Genomic DNA, 25865 nt, shown 5'->3' with positions numbered 1-25865 from the left:
CTGAATCTCAAGAGTCTTTGGGTGTTTCTGCATGTCTTCCTATGCCTCTGGTATAGAACATGGCCCAGTTAATTTTCCAGAGGATAAAATACAGAAGTCTCAGAACAAAGTCATACAGCCCAAACCATCCTAGATCAGCCAACATCAGCTGATCCCCAGGTATAGGATAAGTCCAGTCAAAACTAGAGGAAACTCCAGCTGAATGTGGCTGTATCTTGTATGGCTTCCAATGATTCTGGTATTTATGCCCTGGTGAAAGCTTTCCTTTGAGTGTGGGCTGGACCTAGTGACTTATTTCTAATAAACAGAATACAGCAATGTGATGAAATGTCACTTCCAAGATTAGGTTACAAAAGGCTGATTTCTGTCTTGCTCATTCTTTTGCTTCTCTCCTATAACCCTTGCTCTGGGGGAAGCAAACTGTTGTATTGTGAGGAGCCCTATGGAGAAGCCCACATGGTAAGGAACTGATGTGTCCAGCAAGAATCTGAGGCCTGACAACACTCAAATGAGTAAACTTGGATGCTGATCAAGCCCCAGTCAAGCCTTGAAACAAATGCAACCCTGGCCAACACGTTTATTGCATCCCGTGCCAGACCCAGAGCAAGAGGACCCAGCTAAGCAGCACAAGATTCCTGACTCAGTGAAACTATGGGAAGATAAATGCATATTACTTTAAGCTGCTACATTTGGGGATAATTTGTTAGCTCAAAAATAAATAACTAATACATCAGCCTAAACCAGCAATCTGACGATCTGATAACTAAGCAAGCTCATTGCTTTAAGCCTCTGGTTGTGGAGATAGCTTGTTATGGAGCATTGTCATGGCAATAGAAAACTGACATACGTGAAATTCACACCTGGGTGTTTTAGGGAGCAGGGAAAGGGGATGGATTGGAAAGAGCAGTGAAGAGAATGGCAGACAGTGTCCTCACTTCCAGGCCCAAGGCTATAGAGAGGGTATCAAATTTGTTGATTTCTGTATACAGATTTTGAAATTTTATTGTTTAATAGCTTCATCTTGCATACAGAAATGGCCCTTTTTAGATCATAAAATCTTGTAAATCAATTGTGTAAGCTATTAATTTTGATAGACCAGAGAAGGATAAATTTTCTTCTCACAGCTGAGATCCAATTCTATTCTATCACAATGTCACAGTGTCTATGTGCAATATTCAAGGGTGTTTTTGGTTTTGGTTTTTTGGTTTATCATAACAGAAGATCAAAAGCATATTGTACAGTTGTGCAATAGAAGTAGCCTACATTTTTTTAATGTTTATTTTTTTGAGAGAGAGATAGAGTGTGAAAGGGGGCAGAGAGAGGAAGAGACAGAATCTGAAGTAGGCTCCAGGCTCCAAGCTGTCGGCACAGAGCCCGACACGGGCCTCGAACTCACAAACTGTGAGATCATGACCTGAGCTGAAGTCGGATGCTTAACTGACTGAGCCACCCAAAAGCCCCTACATTTGAATTTGCTTTTTAAAATGTCACTTAGGTAATTATAGGTAGATAGAAACAAATGGAAATAATCTATAAGTACAGAACATTTAAGGAAAGCCTGAAATAGATCATAGGTAGCTAGACTAAATTAGAAGACAGATAGGTAGGTAGGTAGATAGGTAAATAGATGATAGATCTATTGATATAGATATAGATAGATAGATGACAGATAGGTAAGTAGATAGATGACAGATGGTAGATAGATGATAGATAGATAGGTAGATAGATAGAAAGGTGATAGATAGATAGATAGATAGATAAGACAGATAGACAGAGATCCTCTCCATCCACAAATACACATATATTGAAACAGTAAAGTTGCCCCAAGTGTAGTAGATGCTATCCCGATGGCCTTTACTTGGCCAATGTATCTATCCCCCAGCTACAGAGCGTTTACTGCTAAAGAGCTTCAGGCTGCACACTTCTTTGGAGACTGCTCTCTGCAGTAAAGAAGCCATCTCACTAGGGAGGTTCTATGACAACACTTGGAGTGATCTGCAAGGATCCAAAGTGTCCAGCCCCTTGCCTCAATGTGGGGCCAACTCTTAGGTTTAAATTCATGATCTGGAACTCTCTGTGTGATCAAGCCAAGGTTAATCTCCAAAGAAGACCATATGCTTGCTTAGCTCTTCCCTCTGCCTCACCAGCTTCTCTGACTCTTCTTCTCCTGAGAGCCCTCCCTCAACAAATCACATGCATTGGAGTTCCCATCTCAGGGTCTGCTTCCAGGGAAAATGACCACAAGCTTTATACAGATTTTCTTATTTTCTTTCACAAATTTAACTTGTAATTCGACTTGAATATTGGCACTCCCCAGTGTGTGTAGGTGTGCATGTGTTTCCCATGGGTGGCTTTGCCCAGGACAAAAATACTTGACACCCTTTTCCTGAGTCATGTTGGCCGGTTATACCGTCATTCTGCACCAACTCTCAGTCCCAAATGCTGTCTTCCATTTGGTCTTGTCATGGAATGAAAGAGCTCAGTCAGCAGGAAAACAGAGATTCCTCAATTCATCTTGCAATATGGCTTTGGTAGACTTGGAAGTTTCTCTGGAGCATCATGAGAAAGAAATGTCTGGAGTCTGAGCTTGGTGCTCAGGGTACCAAGAGACAATTCACATAATCTTTATTGTGACATTTGCCTCTGCCTCTTACATCTTTCTGAGACAGTGCATTCTTAAGATCAGAAACATCACCTGAAAGGCACTGGCAGGGAGAGGTTTCTTAAAGGCACAATGTTCCCTTTATGTACGTTTCTTTCCTTTACTGGCCCTTTGATAATTATCTAGGTGAAAGAGGAGATAATGCAGACTCAGGGCCGGTTGGAGCCTCTAGTACAGTTGTACCTACTTCTTGTATAAAGTAACATGAATTCTAAACGTCAGTATAAAGGTACTTTATACAGGGTGTAAATCTTTTGATTATTTCTACCACAAGGGGCTTGAGAGAACAAAGGAGTTTGTTTCCATTCAGAAAGGAAGAGAGAAGGAAATCTTGAACGTTTTTTTTTTTAATTTTTTTTAATATTTATTTATTTTTCAGACAGAGAGAGACAGAGCATGAATGGGAGAGGGTCAGAGAGAGGGAGACACAGAATCTGAAACAGGCTCCAGGCTCTGAGCTGTCAGCACAGAGCCCGACGCGGGGCTCAAACTCACGGACCGCGAGACCATGACCTGAGCCGAAGTCGGCCCCACAACCGACTGAGCCACCCAGGCACCCCTTGAATGTTTTTTTAAATGTCATACTATTAAGCTGCTGGGTGGCTCAGTGGGTTAAGGCCCTGACTCGTGGTTTCAGCTCAGGTCATGATCTCATAGTTCATGGGATCTAGCCCTGCACTGAGCTCTGCACTGACAGTGTGGAGCCTGCTTGGGATTATCTCTTTTTCTCTCTCTCTCTGCCCCTCCCCTGCTTGCAATGCACTCTCTCCCTCTTCTTCAAAATAAACATATAAACTTAAAATATTTTTTAAATAAATAAAATGTCATATGATGATGGTGTAGAGTCACATACACATGCAAATAGGGTTAACCAGTTGGCATTTTGTTAATTTAAGAATCCAGGGCCATCTCTAATGGTACACTGTGTGGATATGATAATGGGGGCAAAGTTCCTGTTAAAAAAAGACAAAAGTCTGAGTCTGAGAAAGTTTAGAGTAAGGTTGAGGTTGACAAAGTCCACAAAGGGAATTGAAAACACATTGCTGGCTGACTAGACATCAGGTGTAAATCTCCTCTTCTCCTAAGTAAGCTCATATAATTCTAATTACAACCCATGAAATAGGTACCCACTCAATCCCTATTTTACAGATGAGGGACAGAGTCTTAGGGAGATTAATATAATATTTCCAAGGTCATAAAATGTGTGAGTGGCAAAGTCTAACTCCTAATATCCTTACTTTTGTCAAGTGATGCTAGATGTGATTGAACAAGTCAAGTGGCAAAGGGCTGGGCGAGACAGAGGAAGGTTTGCTATGCAGAGTGTATGAGAAAGGGTAGCATTTGTACTGGACCCTGTACTGGACCCTAAATGAAGACCATGAGTGTCTATAGCAGTTAAGAGCAGTCTAGTAAAGTGAAGAACAGTACAGCTTCTGTGTCCACTTTGATGTGTGATCTTACACAAATTAATGGACTCCAAGCCTTGATATTTTCATCCCTTGAGTAAGACAAATAAAACCTTACTTTTTAGGGTCATGATAAGGATTAAAAATTATATATGTGGAGGGTCTGGTACATAGTAGATATAATAAGTGATAACTGACCAACTAATTTATTTGCTTACTTCATGGACTATATTGCCTTGGGTCCTGTAGATTAAAAACTAGGCAATGACTAACCACTCAAGACAGTTCAACTGCAATCCCATTGAGGAGATGTATGTTACAAGGGCAGAAAGGGAGCTTGTGAAAGGAAACCTCAGGTTACATTCCGGATCTCATCAGAGAATAAGAAAATGCCATTCCCAAGGTTATGTTTCCCCCTATTCCTATACACACTCTATTCCAGTCATTATGAATAATGGTGAGTTCTTTGCAATCCTACTGCTTCTCTGACTCTACTGCCTGATCTCCTACCATGTCTGGGTTTTTCTGGATATCTCATTTTTCACAGCTCAGCCTAGATATTATTTCTCTGAGAATCCTTCCTTCATGCACTAGATGCCTTCCCTATCTTATGCTATAGCACCTTTTATCTCCCTTATCAGAGCACTTATATCCCTGGATAATAATTGCTCACTTACTCACTTGACTGGAACATAACTGGGGTTCCATATGGCCCAGTTTCTGTATAGTACTACTTAAAGAAAACTGTTGAGGGCCACTCAAAATGTTACTCTCTTTCAAAAATACCAGGGGTACCAGTGGGTATATTTAAAGTAAAGAACTTTTAAAATATTTTCTTTAGCTAAATCTCTTATTTTCAATATCTGTTTCATGCCTGAGAGATGCTGAAAAAACAACAACAACAACAACACAGGAATAATAAAAGCTGTCTCTTTGCTTCGTTTCTCTCTTCCTTCCCCAAAACTCTCTCCCAAAAACTTTCCCAGACCTAGCCTACCTGGTTTTTCTTCTCTCTCTCTTCATCTACAACACAGATCTTTATTATGATGATCAATGTAACATATCTACATTATTCGGATTTATTTTCCCTTTTGCTTTACTAAGAGATGTGAAGATGACTGGTAAGCAAGAATCTTCAGTTGGGGAGATGGAATAGAGAGGAGGGAAGACACATTTACACTTTTGGCTCTTTTTTTTTTTTATGTACTTAAATCCCCCAACTGAAGATAAGGATCAGGTCATGTTAAATAATATATTCTAAGCATTTAGCATGGTGCTTAGTAAAGAGTGGACATTTGGATACATGAACAAATGAATAGATAACACAAATGGGAGAAACAGACTTCCTATAAATGTTATGAAATAGGCAAATTAGTCTGATTTTAAAGACTGAATAGCAGCCTCTGTGCTTTCCCCGAGCTGAGGATACTCCTGAGATGACCCTTTTATCACGTTTAACAAATACTTAAATCATATGGTGTGGTTAAGGTTGACATAGAGTAGTTCAAAGTCCAAGTTCATTCTTAAGAGATTTATCAAGTCTGAGGTAAATAATCCTGAATAGCCTTCAGCTTCATTTTACTTAGTCCTGAGGTACTTAAAAGAGATAAAATGACTCCAGGGCTAAGATTCTAATGTTTTCTGTTGAAAAGTTTATTTGTAATCATAGTATTTCTATCTGTTGTAAATACTTTGGGATCCTACTTACATTTTATTGCAATCCAGAGGCTAATCAACATTACCTGTTGCTAAGCATTCACTTTTACTTGGCCTCATTCAGTAGGGAAATACGTATTTGCAAGGCTGGGCACAACCCATGGAAACATATAGATAAAATATTGCTTTAAAATAAAGCTAAAGTGGGGTACGTGGCTGGCTCAGTTGGAAGTGTACATGACTATTCATCTCAGAGTCTTGATTTTGACAAAACTCAGTTGGGGGTAGAGATGGAATCCATCCATCCATCCATCCATCCATCCAGAAACAAACTAAAAACAAAATAAATAAAGCCCAGCAGAAGCATTAAAATTAAATTTTTACTGCTTCAATTATTTTATATATGCTCACATGATAATGATAACACTAATAACAGTAATTACTACATGACCAGGCAATATACACCATGCTTTATGAGTACATGTGGGCTCTACAAGGTTACAATATGAAAGGAAAACTGACACTGCTCATTTCCGAGAGTACCACCAACTAGAGCAGCTACATGGTGGATATGGATATGGGTTCCAATCTGGAAAGAAGTGATGGAAACTACCTCAAAAGGGCAGCTAATAAAAATTCAAGTCAATGAAAAGCTTGGATCAGCCTGTGTATTGAGAGAGGAAATGACCGGTCTTTCATTATTCTCTTCATTGAGAAGAGAGAATAACTTTCCCATCAGGAGTTGGAGGCCCTGGATTGAAGATGAGGAGGGAGTGACAAATGCAGAAATAAAAGACGACCATCCAAAGATAATGAATACAGCCTATTTATTCAGAGCTTGCTATAGCAAGAGGGTGAGCCCTCGTCCTCTTGGCAGAGACTTAAGGCAGGCAGGGGAGGTACAAACAAAGGGAAGGCTTCATGTGTGCCCTGACTGGAGGCTATTGGTATGGGGAAGCTGGAGTCAGCCTAAGCTGAAGAGGGCATCTTTTGTGATTGATTTAGGGAGCATATTTGGCTTGTTCTTTTTGGTTCTGAGTTGAAAGCAGGGACCAAAATCAAGGAAGCTGGCAGTCATAGACCAGGACTGTTTCAGGCTGGTTTGGCTTCCACGATGAGTTGCTGCAGAGGTTGTAGGTCAGAGTTCTGTTGTCATATATAGTCTGGTCATTGTCCATTTGTATATTTATTGTCTCTGGGGCTTCAAGTCAGGTCCCTCAGATGACTGGTTGTGTTTCATGAGAACTGGTATGTCTACATCATCACTGACCTGTAATACACACAGGGGTCTTGAATTTTTCCAACCATTGGTCTGCCAATGTATCAGTCATGATCTTTGGAAAGGCACCAAAGTGAGAATTTTGAGTCTTAGAATTATTTGAGTTATTGCATTAATTTAACCTATATCCCTTAGCAAGTCAAATTTCAGAACTTTGCTTTTTATCTGCAAGTTGAGGACTCTATATGTTCCAGTTCCAAAGATGTTATTCTCTGACTCTAATCCTGGAAAGTGTGCTCATCGCTTTACCAGCCCATTTACCATGGACATATGCTGAAAAGTAAAAGACACAATGCTTGTTCTCAGGGGAATATTCTCATGAGCCTCGGGATGAAGGGGAAAACAATTATTTTCTCAACCGTGTGTTGGGAAACGTAGTGGATAATAAATAGTTATTTTCCTGGGACTGATTAGGAATGTCTCTCTATGTCATAAGGATTTTCTACTTTGTAAAGAGGAATTTTCCCATTTAACATAATTACATAAAATTATGGGTATTGGAACAAAACTCAATCAATATTTATTGAGTAGGGAGCTACCACAAGATTTTAATTGGAATTTTAACTTGAAAGCTATCTTAGCTGGATCTAGGGTCAGGGAGATAGAAGAACAGTTACATATCAGTAGAATCCAGATGTAAATGGTAGCACTGTTTTCCTTTACTGAGTAGGATACTCTGACTATCCTAATGTTTTCCATTTCTGAGCTTGGGATAGCAAGTAGTGAGATTAACAGGGGTTCATATAGTGAGGGACAACTGAATTTGAAATATCATGATTGATAAGCATGTATTTGCAGAGACCAGACCTTATTCAAGTCCGAGTATAAACATTTAGTTCAATCCCTGTCACTATTAGGTGCTTTATAAATGTTTAATAAGTGAGCTCAAAATTCGCAATTCACAGGGGGATCCTGATTTAAGAATATTGATTCCATCTCCAGTAGCTTGAGCCATATGAAACTTACCTGTTGTTCAACCTAATATATGTATCATATTTATTTATATAAATCCAACAGCTTTATAGGTTTTTCTTGTTGTTTCTTGCTGTTTGAATTCTGAAGGCCAGTAGTTAATAGTTTCTCATCAATCTGACAGGAGTGGACTTTGTGTTAGGAAATGTGACCATGTTTAAGGAAATTTTCTATAGGATATTGTTTAGATTTTCCAACTTTTTTTTCTTTTTTTTTTTTAATATGAATTTATTGTCAAATTGGTTTCCATACAACACCCAGGGCCCATCCCAACAGGTAAATTTTCCTACTTTTGAACAAAGTGGAATACACATTCCTTTAAGTACGTTTTGGTTTAATATACACTCTTTTGAATAACCAAGGTGTGGATGATCTACTCCTGGTAAACAAGACCTGAATATAAGTATGTTTCAAATTCCTTGTGTTTTTGACATGGTGTCTCCCTAAGCAAGAGAAATCACTTTTATCATCATAATTAGATATGTAGTTTTTCTTATTGGCATTTAATAATAGTTAAATACTAACAGATACTACATGGGGTTTCCTTAACTCAATGACAAAACCCTATGTCTGATGTGAAAACACTAGAGGAGGCAGACCAGTGGATGGTAGGCCAAGATGCTGGGGAATGAGAGAGGGGGTTATGGAGGGGGTGAACTGGGGCTGCTGTGATTACTATATCATTGCCATCCCATTAGAAGATGCCTTGTGATCAAAACCTGCTCCTCCAACCTCCTCCAAATAGCTTGTTAGTAAGTCCTGAAGACCCAAGTCATTATCTAGCAGGCATTGCAACTGTCACCTCTAACACAGGTCCTATTTATCCTGGGTAGACAATGTCCAGACCACTAAAATATGCTGTCTTAGAAACATGGCTGGGAGAGCAGGGGTGTGATAAAATTAAAACTATTTGGACTCCATCCTTTTTTATTTCTTTATCCACTACACTTGATAAAGAGGCTCTTTTCCTTTGTTGACCTTGTTTGGGAACGTGGATGGCTCAGTCAGTTGAGCATCCAATTCTTGATTTCAGCTCAGGTCATGATCTTGCAGTTTGTGGGATTTCGCCCTGCAATGCGCTCTGTGCTGACAGCCTGGAGCCTGCTTGGAATTCTTTCTCCCTCTGTCTCTGACCCTCCCCCCTCAAAAATAAATAAATAAACATTTTTTTAAAAAAGCTTGTTAAAAAGAGATATTAAAGAATGCCCAGTTTAACCTAGCCTTCAGATAGCTTGAGAAGAAATACAATACACTCTCTATGCTGGTTCCCTGTTATTAAATTCACTAGCTCATCCTTTTTAAAAACATAAAGAGCCTAAGAATCATATGAGAATCTTTTTGAAATACAGGTTGTGATTCAGGAGGCCTGGTGGGTTTGAGATTCTGCATTTCTAACAAGCTCTCAGATGATGATCATGCTACTGGTGCAGGGCTTGCACTTTGAGAAACAAGGCTACAGCCACCTCGCATGTCCCAGGTCATGGGCCTGCGTGGCTTGGGGCTTTGATGCAGCTTGAATTCCCTTCCAATTTATAGTCCACTGTGTTCAGCTCAGGACAGGATCCTAAACAAGCAATCCTGAGCTTTACCTCTGCAACTGGCCCTTTAGTCTACTTTGGTGGCCTCAGAATGTTCATCGTATTCTCCAGCTACTCAATGCCCCCTCTCTGGTGTCCACATTAGACAGTAATTCAGTGATTAATATCCTCTCTTCCATTCTTCCTCCTTTACTCCAATGAAGAAAGGGAGGGCAAGAATATGACCATATCAAACAAATCAATCCTTGGGACCCAAATGAAGTATCATTTTTGTGGGGTCTAATGCCCTCAGCCATTAAAATGTACATATATCATTAAGAAGACTTTTAAGAGAGAAACACCATATCCTACAGGAATGAGTATTACCTTTCTATAATTAGCATTAGCACTCTGTCTAGTATAAAGTTTGTAGTTATAAACAGTTTCTCAATGAACCCATGGAAATTTTAGGCATTAGGAAAAAATGGCAACAGTAAGGTGTTTGGAGGTTAAGTTGGACTTATGATTCGTTGCCCCATAGGTCCCAACTGGCAAAGCAATATTAATCCGGTAGTAGTTTATACAATTATCTCTGATTCAGGCACTATTTCCCTAAAAATGAGGAGACAATATTCGATTGTGGTTTCCATCACAAGGATCTTACCTTTGGTGAGGAGCACACACAAGTATTTGAATGGAATGAAAATACATTGAACGTTCTTGGAGGTCACACCAGGCAGCTTGGAGTTCACCAGAGTGGGCAATTGTGGGTGACCGTGCCACTGCAAGTAACTCATTCATTAAATCCCACCTTAATATTTGTAAGTTAAACCAAAGAAGAAGAAAAGGCAACTGGCTGAGTGGAAGAACTTATGTTGTCACATGGAGCTCATCCTGGGATCCCAGACCCCTAGGAGAGGGTTATATCATTAAAAGATGGAGGCTTTCTCTAAACCAGCAAAGACTCCCAAACCAACTACCATTTTGAATTTCTTTCTGGTGGTCCCAGTAGCTGTCTTCTTCTTTCATTGATTTTTTTCTCGTAAAGTAAAATAAATTGCTGTAGTTTTGCAGCAAAGAAACCATTTCTCTCTCCTCTCCAGAAACCTGTAGTAAATAAGACCATTGCTTTTTACACAATTTGCCCTATGTTTACCTTTCAGAACAGCACAACACAGAATGCTACTAAGAATACTAACCAGACTCTGAATTTATTTTTTTTTAATAACTCAGAGAGGACATGAGCAGTTAGATATTTACTGGGGAAATTTTTAGCATGTCTGGTTTTTAACCGATTTCTACACAAGATGCCAAGTTTTTAAAACTCACACAGAAAATGGGTATAAGAAACATTTGTGTAACACTTTAAAATATATGAAGCACTTTTGTAATTCTCAAAGCTCATTTCCCCTTAAGAATAATCCAATGATGAGTACATGTTTTTATTCCCTTTTTCATACATGAGGAGATGAGGACTCAGAGAGATTTAGAAACACAAGGTCACACACATCAAGAAGGAAGGAACTCCATTCTCCAAATGCCATGCTCTTTTCCGATGCACCTTATTTATATCCCGTGCAGTGGTTCTGGTCTCCTGAGCTGTAAAAGAAACCTGTTTAAATGTGGCTAAATAAAAAGGGATCAAAATTGCCTGAGTGATGCGGTTTAAGCCATCTGAAGACACTGTGCTCCAATCACTCTCTTTCATGTTTTGCCTGAACCCTGCCTGCCACCTGAATAAAAAATGATTAGAGCAGATTGTCACTAAAGAGAATGCTGCTTTCCATCCAGGCAGCAGGGCATGATAAAAGAGATCTTAAGGATTCTGGCAAATTAGAGCTGCAAGTCTGCATTTTTTTAATTTTGTGAGCTGATATAAATCACAGGGACCTGTCAGGGAGCATTCAGATGTACTGGGCAATCCAACTTCAGAGATAAGCGAAACGTAAAAGCAGCTCACTGCACATCATAATTAAAGAGCTAGTTGTCTTCAGCAATTTCAGTTCCTGTGGGATTTTCAACAGATTTTTTTTTTCTTACTTTTTGAGCTTGGAATAAAAGAGAGAGAATCCCAAACAATCATCTCTGAAGTTTTGTAATGGAACAATTTCTTGCAGTAGTGTGCAGGTCACTCAGCTCCTAAGGAAATCATCAGGTTCCTAGGCTTTGTTCTTCCTCTGTGGATGTCTGGTAAGTCACACAGTCACTCTAGAGACTCGATTTCCTTACCTGGAAGAAGAGTGATTTAACTGAACTCTGAATCCTAACACTAACGTTCTGGGGTTCTATGAAATTTTTCATTTCTCAACAGCCATCCATGTATGCACAGCTTTCAACTTGAAATGGCCATTTTCATCCTGTGATCCTTAGGGAGTCCCTTTAAATGACTGGCAGATGTCCAGGTTACAGATCAAACCTGGTCAGTGAAGCTCATCCACATAAAGAAAAGAAATGAAAACCGTGGTTAACAGAGCAATTGTGTTTCGTCTTGCTTCTGTCACCTTCTCCATGTTGGTTCAAGATTGACATCCCCATAATATTTGTAGGTGGCTTTTTTTTAATGTTTTTCAATGTTTTTATTTATTTTTGAGAGAGAGAGAGACACAGAGACAGAGCACAAGCGGAAGGGGCAGAGAGAGAGGGAGACACAGAATCCGAAGCAGGCTCCAGGCTCTGAATTGTCAGCACAGAGCTCGAAGCAGGGCTCAAACTCGTGAACTGCGAGATCATGACCTGAGCTGAAGTTGGACGCTTGACCAGTTGAGCCACCCAGGCACCCCATGTACATTGCTTTTCTTGAAATTCCTTGCTCTTGTATATGATGAAAGCGGACTTCTCACTCAAATGTATGCAGTATAATCATTTAGGAGCAGAATGATGCCTCACCCCCGTGTCCCCAGATTGAAAGCTGCTGCATTTCATAGGGGACATTCCAGCTCTAGCAACTAGATGCAGAATTCATGGAATGCAAAGTCTTTCCTGGCTCCCTCAGGTTATGACCATCCCTTTGAGGGCCTTTACACATATTACTGAACATCTAATACCGAACAAGCCATTCATGTCCACAAAACCTGCTATCCTCATCATAGTAGGCTGTAAGACCCTCAGGTCACAGATAAGACTTTTTCCTCAAACATTATAATTCAAACACACAGTGAAAGGAAGAGAATGACACAACCATGTACCCTCTATCCTCATCTAAGAGAGGTTTTTCCACATTCACTGCAGATTTTCCTCTATTTTTGTAAAGAAATAAAGTGTTACCCAAATAATTGAAGCCCCATACTCCCTCCCTACTCTTCCTTTGGAGGCTGTCCCAAGGAACAAGTTGGTGTGTCTTTCTCAGCCATGTTTTCGAATTTACTACATATATATGAATATCCATACACAACATTACGTTGTGTTTGTAAAATTTACATCACTGCTATCACATTGTAATTTTATTTGTGCACCTAAAGTTGTGTTTTTAAGATTGATCTGCACAGCTCTACATTGATCTAGCTTATTCATTTCAACTGCTGTACAGTATCATCATGGAAATGTCATTCAATTCATTATGTTTCTAATTAGATTACTAGATTTCTTTTTTTTTTCTGGGGACGAAGTTCAAAAGGCATCTTGTTAGATTATTAGATTTCAAGTTACGTAGTGAGATTTAGATTATTATCAACTTTTCTCTTCTAAAACTAATGTTCCCTCTTCTTATACATTAGAGTTTCTCAATGGTATGTATTTAAAATTAGAGCACTCAGTATCTCATTTTATCCTTATTGTTAGTAATCTGCCTTTACATCAAGTATATAGAAATTCGGCCCACGAAAAACTGTAATAATTGAATAATTTTCTTCCTGTAAAAGTTAATTAAATCAATAATGACCTTCCGCTCACTATTTTCAAGCCATCAGAGTCTCATTTTAACTACTGAAGACACAATCCTATTTTTATTTTTAGATGCATAATTTAAAGGAAATAACTATGTGAAAAAGCACTAAAATATAAAAAGAAATGGAATATATCTCACTCACCTTTATTCAACATTTCCTATCCCAAAGAAGTAGAAAAATATCTCACTATTAAAAGTCTTCATTTTAACATGTCAAAAACCCAAAACCTTTATCTCCCAACATACTGTGCATTCACAGTTCCCGTTAGTGCTGCTTGAAATCTAATTCATTTCCTATTATTTCCCATTTCTCCTTTTATTAAACACAGATTTTATGATTAATGCCCTGGAAAATGCCAGAAGATATTTTTAAGAGATAGAGAAAAGTGCTATTATTTCTTCACTGAAATAACATTATAGGGTAACGACTCTGAAAGTGGCAGGATTTCAGCACTCAGGGCAAAATGACAGTAACCTAGCATTACATTGTTCTGGCTGGGGATGATTTATCTGTTTGTTCTGGCATATTACACACAATGTGAATGAGGCCTGGACCTGCACGAAGGAAGGAATATCTCAATGAAAAAATAAAGCATCATTTTAAAATGTGAGGTGACATCCCAAAACAAGAAGAGCAATCCTAAAATATAGTCATTCAACACGTGTTAAAAATAGTTATGATTCTGTTCTTCCAATGGACTCCATAAATCAGGTGACCATCGTTGCTTTCTTTGTGAGGGAACTTGGGTAATAACCAAGGGGAACCATGGTGATCAGCCTCTCTAGGAATTCCTCAAAAGCCTATATGTGCTCTTCTTGTCCAGATTGTCTAGATATTCCTCATTACAAGCAAGCAGTATCTACCTCACAGAGGATAACTCCATATGAGGTGAAAGAGAACAACAGGTGTGATTTGTTGTTGTTTTCTTTTATCTTTTTAATGTATTTTATTTATTTTTGAGAAAAAGACAGAGAGACAGAACATGAACGGGGGAGGAGCAGAGAGAGAGGGAGAGACATGCATCTGAAGTGGTCTCCTGGCTCTGAACTGTCAGCACAGAGCCCGATGCAGGGCTCGAACTCGTGAACCACGAGATCATGATCTGAGCTGAAGTAGGACACTTACCCAACTGAGCCACCCAGGCATCTCCTTCTTCTTCTTCTTTTTTTTTTTTTTCCAACACCTACACTGTTATGCTAAAGATGCAGGTTGTATAGTCAAAATCAACTCCTACTTCCATTTGTGATATCTTACATTCATTCACTGTACCATGTTACTCATTCCCAGAGTTCAGGGTATACCTTACTTTTTACATTTCCCCTTCTACCCACAGAATAACAAATTCAATTGATTTAACTCAATCTTTGAGAAATTAGTGAAGACCAAATGTGGATATAATGCACATAGGGTGAAGAAAATGAAGAAGTGCAGTTAATGAAGCATTTCTATATATGTTATCCAATTTGATCTGCCAGTTACTCTATGGGCTAGAAGTTTACCTACTTTGTGAACTGCCTTAGGTGGAAGTCCACCAATCACAAGATATAGCCATACAACTTGAACCTTAAACAGTCCAGTGATCCTTCTCTCTGCTCATCTCAACTTTATAAACTGAGCAATCAAGGGGCACCTGGGTAGCTCAGTTGGTTAAGCGTCCAACTTCAGCTCAAGTCATGATCTCACAGTTCGTGGGTTTGAGCCCCACATCAGGCTCTGTGCTGACTGCTCAGTCTAGAGACTGCTTCGGATTCTGTGTCTCCCTCTCTTTCTGCTCCTCACCCACCTGCTCTCTCTCTCTCTCTCACTCTCTCTCTCTCAAAAATAAATAAACATAAAAAAATAAACTGAGCAATCAATAAATACTTGCCCATACTAGAACTAACTATAGATAAGGGGTAAAAATATATTAGAGTATAAAAATATATTAAAGTATTTCTCTGCTCTTAGTATCTTCAAAATGGTAGGAAGCAGTAAATAAACAAACATATCTGTGAAGATGTATGTATACAATAAAAAATACTAGCTCAAGAAAAAGCTCCATATGGCTAAGTAGTATTTAGTAGTATTGTCAAGAAATAATATAAAAAATATAATATAAATAATTATAAATAAAATTTATAATATAAAATAAAAAAATATAAAGAGGGTTTTGTATAACTCTTTCCAATGCTGTACCAAAAGGACAAAGAAACATTGTCACTTCAATAATTATGTGTTGAGAAAGGAGCACTGTAGATACCCACCTTTCCATATCTCTTTTTACTTATAGCCCATGACATCATCTCTAATAAGAGGAGGGATCTCATATGAACCCCATAATTTCTGTGTATTTCAGTCATTTCAAGTATGAAATCTGAATGTTCATACTTTGCTTTCCTAAAACAAATGGTTCCTCTAAATCCTTAATAATGACTTTGATCAATGTAGGCACTTCAGACATTCTCTGGTTTGGGCTGTTCTACACTAAATTCTGTTCAAAAAGAGGATGGTGATAGTAATCGCCCAGGAAGTCTGAGGACGTAGCATTAAATTTTACATCATCTCCAAATGGGCAGGAGCAATGTGACCTAGGAATTTTGCTTCCCTTTGGCTAAAGTGTGCAAGGAAAACTGGACAGTCTGAGATGCAGTAAATTATCTGTGATTCATGAGTTATGATTGGCCTGGATTATAGCCCCATTTTGGAAGAAGTTAAGAACTCAGTGCTTTAAAAGAGCAGAAAATATACTATTTTAACATTTTAGAATGGAAGCTTCTCATCTACCACCCACCTTCTGTCCTTTTTATAGCAAAAAAGAACATTTCTCTTTTGTTTCTTTGTACCCTTTTTTTTCAACACTCTTCCTACACATAAATTCACATCCTTCTCTTTATTATAGAACTATTTGCAACCACCCTGAATACCTCATCAAGAAGGATGGTACTGAAATAAAGAATATGTCTTCCAAATAGTATTTTCAGTGGAAAGTTTGAGTCAGGTATATGAATGAAAACATCTTTCATTCCCTAAACAAAGAAGTAGAAATAGCCTTCTCTGTATCTTCCTCAAGAGAAATCTTTAGGGAAAAAAATGCTTTTCAATGAGACTTATTACATTTTAACTGTTATATGCAATAAGATGAAAGTCAAGAGCCACGGCCCAGAAAATTAAAGGGATACAAATCTCCTTCACTTTGTTTCTTAAAAAAAAAAAAAAAAAAAAAAAAAAAAAAAGGAATGAATCAGAAAGAAGTCCCTCCTTTTGCTTTCCAAAATGCCATCATGGAGGAAAGTCAGTGGATTGGAATATTATTTCTGTTACATTGTGTTACTTCTCCAGTTCCAAAAAACATAATCTTGGCAAATCATAAATGTTTTGAATTCATTACCAAAAAGAAAAAAAAAAAGGGAAAGAAAATCCGCATCCACAACCCACAAAGCATAATAATCTGTTGCTTCTCTTCTACTTTCACTCATTTTGATTGGATTCCCCAGAGTTTAAAAACCACAGTTTGGTTTGAACAAGAACCTGAGATGGACATTGAAGAAGTCAAAAGGTGCCAACACCTCCTAAGTCAATATAAGATTACTCAAGCTCCATTTAATTATCATGTAGAATGCAGCCAAAGGGCCTGGGTTTTGCTTGTTTGTTTGTTTTCAAAATTATTTGAATTTCCTGAGAGGATGCCATTTCAAAGAGCCTCTCATCAGGATAATTTGGGATAAGAATAAAGGGTGTATTTCATTCAAGCATCCTTTATTCACAAGAGCCTAGGAAATAGGCCAGGCAAATTAATATATCTTAGATAAAAATGTCTAGGACTTAATTTAAATACAGCCTAAATGATTAATTAATTAAATCATTAAATAGAGCTCATTTGATCTATTTTGCATGATAACATGCTTTGGAAACAGTCATTAGAAAATCATGTAAATGATGTTCAACCCAAGGGTGAGGTGGAATGGGGGTAATTAATGACTAGAAAAAGAATAGACTAGCATTTATTGAGTGCTTATTATAAGCCAAGTACTTCTGTTTGTCTTTACCTTTATTATCCTGTTTATTCCAAATAACAATACTACAGTGTAAACATTATTATTATCAGTGCTTTATGTAAGGAAAATGGAGGTAAAGAGAATTTAAAGAACTTGCTCAAGCCATCATATTTGGTAATTGGTGTCATGGATTCACATAGGAAAAATCGGGTTCCAGGGCCCATGCTCTTAATCACCACACTGAGCAAAAGAAGGAGGCAAAATTAAATCAAGTACACAAGTAAGTAGGTTGGTACTTACAGATTTAATATTTAATGTACTTTCCTGAAGGTCTCTTCCAAGCAGTAATTTGCAATTTTGCTAGGATGAAGATATGAACAATGGTCACTATCAGGCTGGCAGATAGGAAGGACTTAGCAAGTTAGTAAGCCTAAGCAAATACTCTCCTCGGTGGCTCTGAATGGGATTTCCATTCTCACCCATTGTCACCCATGCTACAAGTCAATAAGTACCTATAAAGGGATACAAAATGAATGATTTCTTTTTGAAAAAAAATAAAAATAAAATAAAGTACACGCTATTGTAGATAAAGTTAAAAGTAAGATTATATCTAGGTGTAGGCCTAAAAATGTTTGCTTGGTGTTTGTTAACTTATCAATAGAGAAACTTAGATGAAAACTTCAGTTTAATTTGAGATGTCATTGAAGATTCTTGTTTTTTTTTTTTAAGTTTTATTTCAGTAATCTCTACCCCCAGCGTGGGGCTCGACTCATGACCCTGAGATCAAGAGTTGCACGCTCCTCCAACTGAGCCAGCCATACGCCCCAAGATGTCATTTAAGATTCTTGATCACAGTGTGAGAGCACAATCTTCTACACTTAGAATCTGAATATATAGTATACTTCTTTGTAAAATGATGACAAACAGAGTCAGGTACTCCAGCCCCAGAATGAAACATAAAAGCTTTGTTCCAGAAAGATTCTCAAGCAGCCAGAGCTAGAAAAGCTGAGCAGATGAAAAAGAAGTGTTGACAAGACTCATTTCAAGGTCATATTAGACCTTGATTTCAATAGTTTAGAGACAGCTATATTACATTAAAAATGCATTTCTCTCCTTCCTCTTTTTTTGTGACTATTATTATTAAAAATGTAACTTTTTCCCCCTCTTTTTGACCTGGTAATTGTGTCTAGTTGAGCTGGTGCATTGTTCATGAACTTCCTGCTTTTCCTGGGGTGACAGAGGTAAACACATGATTCTGTGTGAATTTGTGACTACATTTGTGCCAACCATGGAAATGTGCTTTGCATGTAGGTGTTTGCAAGAAAACTGGGGATAAAATTATGAAGAATGCAGAAAAAATAAGTAAGAATAATCTTTCACTCATGTAGATGACCTAGAGATCATGAAACTTCACTGAACGGTCACTGGCTAGTATACAGACTGACTGACTCAATAAATGTAAGGACAGGCAAGGGGACAGCTGGACAGAAGGGTTCTGTGACTCTTGTCTCCCTTTCTATCCTCACCTCTTCTTTCCTACTCCTGTGACTCTACCCAATGTGCCTTTGCTCTGCCTTACTCTCCCTTCTCCTTCCTGTCTGTCCAACTTCTCTAATCTTCCAGGTTCACTTCCCATCCTAGAGGGTGTGTGAAATCTGATTACTGCTGCCCAGACAGCCATGCCCTTTCCCTTTCTTTTTCCTTAGTTATATTGGTTAAATTATTACCACCTTGGTATGTTTTCTATTGTTCTCTAATCATTTCACGTGTTTCTCTAACTAGATTATATATTCATGATCTCAAATACTTAACAGAGAGTTGTAGGGTACTAAAGAAGGAACAAACAGGAAAGAAGGAAGTGAGGAGGGAGAGAAGGAAGGAGGGAGGAAGGGAGGGAGGGATGATGGATGGAAGGAAGGAAGGAAGGAAAGGAAGGAAGGAACGGAGAGAAGGAATGGAGAGAAGAAGGAAGGAAAGGAGGAAGGATGGAGGCAGGAAGGGAGGGAGGAAGGGAGGGAGGGAGGGAGGATGGGAGGAAGGAAGGAAGGAAGAAAGGAAGGAAGGAAGGGAGAGAAGGAGGGAAGGGAGAGAAGGAAGGAAGGAAGGAAGGAAAGAAGGAAGGAAGGAAGGAAGGAAAGAAGGAAGGAAGGAAGGAAGGGAGGGAGGGAGGAGGCAGTGAGATTATAACTTACATAACAAAATACCTTATAGCCACATAAGCACAAAGCTAGTGTTGAGCATATACAGGTACTCAGCAATTTCTGGTGACCAATTTTCTGTTTCTGGATCCTCCTTTAAACAGCAGTTTCTTTTGAACATCCCTCCCACTCCTAACCTCCCTGCATTGCTACTGTAAGTTAAGAAAAACAATTATTTCAGAGTGCGCAGGGGAATGGGAGGAGGGGCTAAATCCTGCATGGGTTTGACAGGTAATTAACTAGCAAAAGAAATAGCAGAAAAGAAAGGATTGAGATAGGAACAAGGCAGCTTCCCAGAAGGGTAGCACAATGTCTATTCAAAATATAAACTGGATCTAAACACCAAGACGTAAAGATGTGAAAGCACTTACATGTATTTTTAAAATGTCCTTGGGAAAGATGAAGCATCATTTTCGCTTGCTGATAAGCTACAGTGTGAATTTCAAGCAATACATAGTTATTTCTTCACTTCTCATGGACGTTACAACGCCAATCTCAGGATTTCAGACTATACATAAATGTGTGTGTGTGTGTGTGTGTATATATATATATATATATGTATACGTGTATATATATGTGTATATATATACACATATATATACACACATGTGTGTGTATATATATACGTATATATATACACACACATATATATATATATATTTTCCCCAAGAGTAAGCATTATTTTCTATTTGCAGAGAAAGCGTGTGATCATCTAGATGTGAAACTTAGTTCCTGTTCCAGTCATGTGCTGTGCTGCCCTCCAGTACCTTCCCCACCTGTGCCCTAACTCAGCTCCCAGGGCAGTGGGGCTCCCCCTCACCTGCTATGTTTCCCAGGCTCCCAATACAGCACTTTCCCAAGGGGTGCCCCAAATGGGAGACTGGGTGAGAGTTTGGAAATGGGGGAGTGGTGGAAAGGAGGGCACCTCTTATCTCTGGCTTCTGCCGCAACATGCCTCAAAGTCAACATCCCCCAAGTCTCTGCAGCCCAGGGGTGCTGCTGGTCTCCTGCTACCAGGTGAGACACCACTTTCCTCTTTGGACCCTTTGTCCTCCAGCATCTGTGCAACTGACTTCCTGATCCTGAATATAGTAGTATAAAATATTACAAAAACAATTCTGTTTCCTAGACAAAATTCTTCCCGATCCAGATTTCACAAAGTTGGTCCAATGCTGCAGCATTTGTAAAAATAAAAAAAATAAATAAATAAAGAGAAAAAGAGAGAGAGAGAGAGAGAGAGTATTTTCTGGAAAAAAATTAAACTATATATTTCTTTATTTTAAACTAAATGTTATATTTTTAGCAGTGGCTGGTCTCTCTTTTCAAATATCTCTTCCAACCTATACTTGAATGTTTATCTGAAATTACTTGTTAGCAAATCCCACTTCAGAGTGGGGTGAATGCAGAGAGCAGTTTGTTTATTCCTTAATTATGGCATTTGCCATAGTTTATATTACAGTTTAATTTTCATTATCTTCTTCCATGCCTGACTCTTAACTGGATTATAAATATTTAGAGGACAGGAGGCACCAGGCCTAAATTTCATATTTAATCTCGAGAAAGTAGAATAGAAAGTTCATGTAGTAAATTAACACTAAGTGTTGGTAGAATGAATAGTGGTTAGGAAGAAATGATCAGATATTGGATGCATCATTCTGGTTTTTACCAGGTCCTTATGTTGAATGAACTGTTTACATAAGAACTGATCCCCAATTCCTTCAGCTGGAGGTGTGTAACCTTACTTGGATGCAAATTTAACTTGAATTGTGTTGCTAGATAATGCATATAATGTGTTCTAGAAAGATGGAAACTGCTGCTTTTTAAACATAAATTAAGCACAGATTAAAAGCTCCAGCCAGATACCAAGTCAAGCATTGATGGCTTCAAGGTTTTTTGGTTTCAATCTGACATTTCTACTTCAAATTGAGTTATTTCATGATCTTAGTTTGTATTACCCAGAAGTATACTTTGAATCAAGGATCCAAGTACAGTGGTAATGAATTTATTTGGGAGATGATCCTATGAAGCACACTGGTAAGGACTGGAGAAGTGAGACAGAAGGGAAAGAAGCCAGTGGAGGATGTGTTAAATCAGGTACCACTGTGGAAGCCAAGGGCTCCACTTTGCTGGGGAACTCTTAATGAGCCAGGGGTCAAGGAGTTGAGGTATTTTCCCATCAAGTCTGCCCCATCTCTGGTTGAGGGCAGCTACTAGGGCTTTAACTCCATGGCTCATCTCGCCAATCCCATGCACAAGACACACATGCACCGGAGAGAAGAAAAAGCCTTTAGACATAGGGCTGCAGGTTCTTGCAATGCAAAGCCATTGGTAATTACCAGAAGGTAAGTGGCAAGGAGAAATGGATGGGATACTGACAGCATTTTCTATAAATATGGAAGATAATACATATGGTCAACATTCAATACAATGTATCGTATATGTATCAGTTTGTTTGTTTATGTGTAGAAATGGTGTGTGTACATTTTTTTCAACCTAAGATCTTCTATATTGGAAATACAGTATAAGATGAAGAATACACATAATTTCATGCTTCTCTGAATGCCCAAAATCTTTTCTCTGATTCTCAAAAAATATACTTATAAATTGCTACCTTGTGTTGACTCAAATAAGCATACTTAAATGAGTTTCTTTGTACATAGCATGTGCTTCTATTTAAAATGTGTATATCCCACAGCACATAACACAATATTTTGAATATAGTTTAGTTGCTGAATGAAAGGTATAGTAAACTAGGCTGTTGTGTGGCAATATTTACTTCCTCCTTTTAACTGCAAGGGAGAGGTTACTTCTGTGCTCCATTGATGTTGGGCTTAGCAATGAGACTTCTTTGGGCCACATGCATGGGCAGGGTGTAGCTCCCACCACTTGACATAGGGCTTGGCTATGTGACTTTCTTTGCTCAATGGAATGTTAGTACATGTGACACAAGCAGATGCTTAACATGTGCTTCAGGGCTGGTGTTGGTCTCTTTGCAATTCTACATTTCTACATGAAAAGAACCCTTCCTCAGGTAGCCACTCGTTTAAGGAAAATAAGAAACACACAGAGTAGACCTGTATCCACTATGTAGCTGTGAGCCAAGCCCAAAGTCAATCCTTGATCAGCCTATCCACAGATATGTAAACTAGAATAAATAATTGTTTTAAACACTGACTTTTGAGATAGTTTGTTACACAGCATTACTGTGGTAATAGCTAACTGATACATAAAGTAAGCAACCAAATCCTTTAAATATTGAAACAGTACAGTAGTGGTTATAATAGTTACTGTTTGTAAAATATTAGACATACAAATGCGGAAATTATTTTAATATGCTAATATTCTTCCTATAATAATTGATTCAAACCTTGTTAGATATGCAAAGTAGTAAAAGTGAGGTGAGAAAAGTAGTGAAAAACAACACAAACTATAATTCCTTCTTTAGTTGTAACAGAGGTTAAACAACACACACACTTAGGATATACAAAAATATAACATGAAATATTTTATCCAAACTTAGTTTTTCAAGTCTCAAGTCACATTTCATAATCTTACAGAGATCTTTGCTAATCACCTTATTTGATTCTGTCCCCATTTAACCCTTCCTACCATTATACATAACCCCATTATCTTTTTTTGTAGCATTTGTTATATCCCAAAGTTCTCTTGTTTATTTCTTTCTTTATCACGTGTGTCTTCCACTAGAATGTAAGCCTTATTAAGAATAAAGTTCTGTCTTTTTTTTCTTATCTTTGTGTTCCAGCATCTAAAAATGGTATCTGGTACTTGGTATGTATCCAATAAATAGCTGTTTAAAAAGTTGATGTCTAATAGCTACCAATAATAAATACTATTTTCCATATTTAAGTTATTCTGGAGGCATTTTTGCTAACTTCTAGTCTTGAATTTCTACTCTGAATCAATTTAGTAAAAGCATCAGCCTTCATAATAAGGTGTTGTTGGATGCTTGGTTGAATAGTTCAAGCTGCATTACATTGGATTTTTGAACAGAGGGTCTTTTTTTTTTTTCTTCTTTCTTAGATTCTAGTGAAATGTGTGCAGTGGTTTCAGGTATCCGTTCCTCATCTTAGTGGAACTACACCCAGATGATGGGGAAATTACCCACAAGCACACTTAGCCTTTATTGGATTTTTCTGATCTTGTTATTCATATCCTCTGGCAGCTGGCTCGAAAACAAGCAAGGGAGCACTACAATCCAAATTGCATTTTAAAATGTGAATATTGTGCTTGTTACTTTATGTTTTATGCATTGTTTGCAAATAGGAAATATGGTCACCTCATATTTTATGGATTTGCTTTGGAAAATGATTCAAAGGAAGTTCAACATTAGGAGCACAGAACTTAGCTCTTGCATTTTTGAATGCTTGATTTTTCTTCCCATGCCATCTATTTCCTTAATAAAGAGGATAAGTTAAAGTTATACTTGCCTTTTGGCCTCATTATTGTAAACTGGTAGGGACTAGCCTTGAATTGTGTATGCTTAATAAATATATACTTAACGATAAACTGGAAAAAGCACTGTATGGGGCCCTAAATTCAGGAAGTAAAATATTTTTTTCCCCAAAATATATCAGGGCAAATTTTTCCTCCTAATAACATATGAAAGGAATCTTGGGCAAAAATTACACATTGTGATAGAATTGCAGATTTAGGGCCAAGTTGATCAAAAGTTCTACAAGCAATGTGACTAAGCTAAAATGGCCACTTTTAGCTATGGGTTACACTTTATTTTGGAGTATGGCTTTCTTTTTTTTGCCTGTGTTACTGAAATCATGGTACATCTTTTCATTAGTAGCTTATCTTCCTGTGGTAGATTCATTCTATTGCTATAGGTTTCAACTGAAAGCTGGAAGTGTATCTTTCTCTTTCCACCATATTTTATGTTGTCTCCATTGTGGCTGTCACTGTTATAGCCCCCATTTTCTTACTTTTATAACATTTACTAGTCTCAGACATTTTTCTTGCTCATTTACTTGTTTACTATTTGTTTTCTTGTTTTGTGCTGTTTTGTTTTGGTTATCTATACCTCCATTAGAATATAAATTCACAAAATCAGGAATTTGTATATATTTACTCCTTTGTGTTTGCAACTTTGTGTTTGCAAATTAATACCCAATAAGATGTGTCAAATTCTTATAATTCAACCATAAAAAGAAAAATAAACCCCATTTAAAAATGGGCAAAGGATTTGAATAGACAGTTTTCCAAAGAAGACACACAAATGGCCATCAAGGACATGAAAAGATGCTCAACATCATTAATCATTAAAGAAATGCAAATCAAAATGTAATATGATGCCACTTCACATATATTAGAATGGCTATAACCAAAAGAACAGATAATAACAAATGTTGAAAGGATATGAATAAATTGGTAGAAATGTAAGATGGTGCAACAATTTTGAAAAACAGTTTTTCAGTTCTTTAAAACATGAGCCATATAATTAGCACACGATCCAGTATTTCCACTCTTAGGGATATACTCAAGAGAACTGAAAATATATACATACACAAACACTCATATAGGAATATTCATAGCAGCATTATTCATAATAGCCAAAAAGAGAAATAACCAAAATGTCTATAAGTTGATGAATGGTTAAACAAAATGTGATATATCCATATAATGGAATATTATTTTGCCATAAAATAGGAAAGAAGTACTGATACACAGTACAACATGAATGACACTTGGGCACATAATGTTAATTTAAAGAAGCCAGACACAAAAGGCAATATAATGTATAATTCCACTCATACGCAATGTCTAGAATAGGCAAATCTCTAAATACAGAAGGCAAAACAGTCATTGCCAGGGGCTGGGGGAATGGAAGAATGGGAACCAGTATTAAAGGGCATGGTAGCTTTCATACAGATGATGGAAATGTTCTGGAGTTAGAGAGTAATGAAGATTGTAAAACTTTCCAAAATATTGTAAGCAGGACTGAATTGTATACTTCAAAATAATGAATTTTATGAAGTATCAATTAAATATCAGTAATGAAAAATGTAGAATACAATCAGTTATAATAATAACCATTAGTAGGATGCTTGTTATTCCAGGTATCGTGCTAAGGACTTTACATGTAACATGAATTATTGTCACTACACAACTCTATAAGGAAGACTGTCATTATGCCCATTTTGCAGAAACTTCTAGTTAGAAAGACTAAATAACTTGCCAAGGCCACAGAGCTAAGCAGTGGTGGAGCTGGAACTATTGGGGATAGAACCTAGGTAGTACATCTGGTTCCTGAGCTAGGGTTATTGTATGTGTGGGAAGACTACAGCCAGAAA

General features: G+C 37.8%; 1 long non-coding RNA gene across 4 annotated transcripts in view; it reads right to left on the bottom strand.

The window, feature by feature from the left end:
- Positions 1-6534: 6534 nt before the first annotated feature.
- Positions 6535-25865, bottom strand: part of LOC122215818 — a 314991-nt gene continuing 295660 nt past the window's right edge. For 2 of the 4 annotated variants that reach the window (XR_006200555.1, XR_006200554.1), the window contains 2 exons: positions 17651-17710; positions 6535-6994 (listed from right to left, as the gene is read on the bottom strand). This is a non-coding gene — a long non-coding RNA (uncharacterized LOC122215818). Of the gene's footprint in view, positions 6995-10760; positions 11092-17650; positions 17711-25865 lie in introns of those variants that run through there. The other 2 variants (XR_006200556.1, XR_006200557.1) reach the window with 2 other exon arrangements.

This window comes from Panthera leo, chromosome A3 (genome assembly GCF_018350215.1).
Source record: "Panthera leo isolate Ple1 chromosome A3, P.leo_Ple1_pat1.1, whole genome shotgun sequence".
NCBI classification, from domain to species: domain Eukaryota; kingdom Metazoa; phylum Chordata; class Mammalia; order Carnivora; family Felidae; genus Panthera; species Panthera leo.
Note: the sequence above shows the minus strand (reverse complement) of the source record. Positions and strands in the feature narration are given on the sequence as shown.